This window comes from Mus caroli, chromosome X, assembly GCF_900094665.2.
Source record: "Mus caroli chromosome X, CAROLI_EIJ_v1.1, whole genome shotgun sequence".
Lineage (NCBI taxonomy): Eukaryota > Metazoa > Chordata > Mammalia > Rodentia > Muridae > Mus > Mus caroli.
Window position 1 is genome coordinate 74,195,431 of NC_034589.1, and position 5,098 is coordinate 74,200,528.

The following is a 5,098-nucleotide window of genomic DNA, read 5'->3' on the forward strand; positions in this document are numbered from 1 at the left end:
GTGATGGGGAATAAAATCTCTAGAGTTATAAAGAGAAAGGAGTGTGAACTGAACCAGTCTGGGAGTTTTAGGGTAGAGGTAAGGAAAAGAGAGGCCAAGATAGACTTTGAAATGCATAAAGTGCACTTGTAAATAGGGATCAAGGAAGCCTGGCGGCTAGTATGAACTTTGATATTCTGATAGCTGCCTCAAGTATATATCAATGAAAAGTCAAATGTCCCCTTTTGCTGGAGGGAAGAGAAATGACTCCTTTGTTGGAGGAGAGGGCAGCTTGAAGAAATTCCATTTCACAAGTTCCCGAGGTATGGTGACTTTTATTTAATCACTAGAAATCTTTCTAATTTATAGTCTAGCCTGAGCTTGGACTTGACCTAATTTTGGGGCAAATCAGTGTTCATGCCATTTGGGGAGGAAATGGGGTATTCATTTGAAAGAGGGACAAGACAGACTGAGGGGGCACAACTGAATGTCTTTGGCTCATTTGGTAACTGGCTTATTGAGGACAGGTGTTCAGACATGGCTTGCGTTACAGATTGCTATCTCTAAGTTCAGTAACAGAAAATCTGGAGTTATTTGGGCTCATTTGCTTTTCCAGTCTAAAGATAAATTCAGTCTCGTGTATATGTCCAATATTGGAAAATTACTTCCCAGTTCAAATCAGCTAATTTTATAGTGGGTCGTTTTTATTTGCTTTTTGTTATGATTGATTCTGATTTTGATTCTCTAAATCTGTCAGTATTGGTCCCTCGTCTTCTAAATCAAGCCCAAATGAATAAATAAGCACAAATTTTAAAACCTTATTCAACCAATGTAAATACATATCAGATGTCATGACCAGCCTAGCCACTTACATTGCATAAACTATGTATTCCTTGGATCAGAATGATAACCTTATAAAGATATATATTTGCCCAAAGATGTTTGAGCATTTCATACCACTACATTGAGAGTTTTAACTCTATTGATCTATACACAATACTTATATCAAATCAGAGTAAGATTTTATTAGTTTTTTTGATGGCTCAGTTAACACTATTAATTGATTTTGAACAACAAACCCCTTGGTTTTTTTTTTTTTTCCACATTAATAGCTGTCAAGCTTAGTCTCCTGAACCATGTGTTTCTAATCAGTCTTTTGGACTTTAATGCAAAGATCCTGCTTTGTCCTAATAGAGGTCACCTTGGTGGTTTCATCTACTCTTTTTACCCTACTGGGTCCTTTAAAATTTTTGATTTGACTTTCTTTATTCTTAATCAAAGTGTCTGTGCAAAAACACCCAGTTAATGTAGCAGGTCTCAAATTACTATTCTTAAGAATGGTAGCTTGGCTTTTTGAAAGCCTCAGGAAATTTGGATGTGTGGAAAATTCTTAACATTTTTTTTTTAGTTGATTAAAGTGTTAATGTCCTCAGACTATTGCAAGATGTTATCCTTTTGTGAGTCTGAACTGTTTGGCATATTATAGGTGGAAGTAGTTATGCAAATGAATCAATTAAAAGACAAACAAAAACCTAAGAGGAGTTGACCTTGATGGCACAGGAGCACCAGGAATTCAAGACCATCCTTGGCTATGTAGTGAGTTGGTGGTCATCACGGATTGGCCAAAACAAACAAACAAACAAACAATGTTAAATTTAATCCTAAAGGGGCTTCTAGATAAGTAATACTGTATGCATATAACTGTATTTTTGTTGGTGGGGAAAAGGATATTCTATATCAATGCTTTTGAAACACTGCAAGCATAAGGAAGGCTGACCATTGATTCCAAAGTCTCTCTTTTGTCTTCTCCCTTTAAGATTTAGAAATATTAAAAATGTTGTAATAAATAAATCTTAACTGATTACGAGGACCTGATATCTCATGAGTTCTTTCTATTAATATTTTTGTTAATCTCTAAATGTTGGCATGGCATTAAAGACCCCAGACACAAATCCCAACTTAACACCTGAAGTTATAATTTATCTATCCAAGGTATCACTCATGTATGGTAGTTTAAGAATGATTGTGAGTCTAGTCTTTATAAGCTTAAAGGTTTTCACTTATGTAATATGACTAACAGGCATTGTACATTTGGTCATAGTTTCCACTATTCTTTAAAGAAACACTTCACATTTTTTGTAACTGTAGCACTTTTATTTTTCTTTACACAATGATGTGTTGCTAGGGCCTAATATTCTCTGTGAACAGTAAAAACAAACAAACAAAAAAAAACCAAAACAAAATTTGTCACTTCTTAAAGATTTGAGAAAAAAATTCTTACATAAATTAAAAGGGTGAATACATATACAGGTGTAGATGCAAACGTTTCTAATTCAGGGTAAATAAAAACCCATGGCAGTCAGGAGGAAAATAACCAGAACAGGAAACTGGGTCCTAAGGCTCAGACTTTCCCACCCTGTTAGACTGGCAAAAAAGAAGTGGTAACTGCTTCAGGAACCTTTTCCAGCTTGGGGAAAGTCTCCTTTCCTGGAAGTCTACTGTCAGTTAATACCCTGCACAGATCACTACGTGGTGCTCACGGAGATCCACTAGGCTGAGGATTACTCTTCCACAGTGTGCTCTACCCAGCCACCAAGTGACCAAGCCACATGAACTAAGGACTAAATCAAGATATGCACAGGATTATTAAACATATACAAAGGGAACAGTTAGCTTGAATACAAGGTCAAAAATCAGCAACAAGTTCTATGATCCAGTGCTGATATCAGATACAAGCTTCAAGGACGAATTTCTTTTCAAAGGCTTATTTCAGTCTTATGAGGCTAGCATGAGGTGTGTACATTTGCCAGGGCAAAGTGATACTTCAGAATCAGCTCATGCAGTTGCCTGGCAACTGCTCAGTCCATCTAGAAGCTTTTGCAGTGGACGATGGAGGGGCCTGACTCATTGTACTCCTGCTTGCTGATCCATGTCTGCTGGAAGGTGGACAGTGAGGCCAGGATGGAGCCACCAATCCAGACTGAGAACTTGCACTCAGGGGGAGCAATGATCTTAATCTTCATTGTGTTGAGTGCCAGGGCTGTGATCTCCTTCTGTATCTTGTCAGCAATGCCTGGATACATGGTGGTACCACCAGACAGCACTGTATTGGCATACATGTCTTTGTGGATGTCCACATCACACTTCATGATGGAGTTGAAGGTGGTCTCATGGATGCCATAGGACACCTGAACTGCTCATTGTCAGTGGTGATCACCTGCCCATCAGGCAGCTCATAACTTTTCTCCAAGGAGGAAGATGATGCAGCAATAGCCATTTCTTGCTCAAAATCCATGGCAACATAGCACAGCTTCTCCTTTATGTCATGAACAGTTTCTTTCTCAGCAGTGGGATCTTCATGAGGTAGTCTGTCGTGTCCCGGCCAGCCAGGTCCAGAAACAAGATGGTATGAGGAAGGGTATAGCCCTCTTAGATGGGCACTGTATGCGTGACTCCATCACCAGAGTCCATGACAATTCCCCTGGTGCGCCCAGATGAATACAAAGACAGCACTGCCTGAATGGCCACGTACATGGCTTGGGTACTGAAGGTTTCAAACATTATCTGCATCATCTTCTCTCTGTTACCTTTGGGGTTCAGGAGCGCCTTGGTCAGAAGCACAGGGCCACACACAGCTCATAGTAGAAGGTGTGGTGCCAGATCTTCTCCATTTAATCCCATCTGGTGACAATTCCGTGCTAGATAGGATGCTTCATGGTCAGGATACCGCTCTTGCTCTGGGCCTCATCACCCTCTTAGGAGTCTTTCTAACCCATGCCCACCATGATGCCCTGGTGTTGGGGTGCACGATGATGGAAGGGAACATGACCCAGGGGGCGTTGTTGCCAGCAAAACCAGCTTTGCACATGCCGAGGCCATTGTCAATCGAAGGAGCAGCGTAAAGAAGCACAGTGAAAGCTGGCAGTGGAGTGTGAGCACATTTTTTGTTTTTAATTACATATATGCTCCATTAATTAATTGTGTACACATTCTTTCCTTATTCGATATTTCCTTCATTTACATTTCAAATGCTATCCCCTTTCCTAGTTTCTGCTCATAAAATTCCCTATACCCTCCCCCTGCCCTGCTCCCCAACCCACTCACTCTTGGTTCCTGGCGCTGGCATTCCCCTGTACTGGGGCATATAATTTTCGCAAGACCAAGGGCTTCTCCTCCCATTGATGGGCCTTCATTGGGGGCCCTGTATTCCATCCAATAGATGACTGTGAGCATCCACTTCTGTATTTGTTAGGCATTGGCATAGCTTCACAAGAGAGAGCTATATCAGGGGCTTGTCAGCAAAATCTTTCTGGCATATGCAATAGTGTCTGGGTTTGGTGGTTGTTTATGGGATGGATCCCTGGGTGGATGCAGGCATTTTTGTTTTTAAGGTGGTCATTACTCAGTCTCTACTTGAAAAGGAAGAATCTTGAACCGGCCACCTTCCTGGTCAGAGCACAGGTGTCCGCCTGGCCTGAAGACTTCTGCCTCAGGTTCCGAGGGAGCCAGCTTGGATCCGGGACTCCTCGGAGGGCAGTCTGCACAGGTGAGAGTGTGGAATACAGAGGCCAGCAGTCTCTGGGGCAGGATAGAGCCACAGAGCCTCTGAGGTGGTGCCATTTTCGGCTCCAGACAACCGGCCACCTTCCTGGTCAGAGCACAGGTGTCCACCCTGCCTGAGAGGCTTCTGCCTCAGGTTCCGCGGGAGCCACCTTGGTTATGGGACTCCGAGGAAAGTAGTCTACACAGGTGAGAGTGTGGACTACTGAAACAACAGCTTCTGTGACAGGCCAAAGCAACACAGCTTCTGGGAAAGACCCTGTTTTGGGCCTTCATCTTCGGCCAGGAGGAGGTCCAAACACCAGATAACTGTGCACCTTCCCTGAAAGAGGAGACCTTGCCTGCAGAGACTGCTCTGACCACTGAAACTCAGAGGAGAGAGCTAGTCTCCCAGCTCTGCTCATGGAGGGTAACAAAATCACAAGAGGAACAATCTCTAAACAGAGACAACTATAACAACTAACTCCAGAGATTACCAGATGGTGAAAGGTAAACTTAAGAATCTTACTAACAGAAACCAGGACCACTCACCATCATCAGAACCCAGCACTCCCACTTC

At 42.3% G+C, this 5,098-nt stretch overlaps 1 pseudogene; it reads right to left on the reverse strand.

Moving 5' to 3' along the window:
- Window positions 1-2,846: 2,846 nt before the first annotated feature.
- The window catches only part of LOC110287465, a 5,759-nt pseudogene continuing 3,507 nt past the window's right edge, over window positions 2,847-5,098 (reverse strand).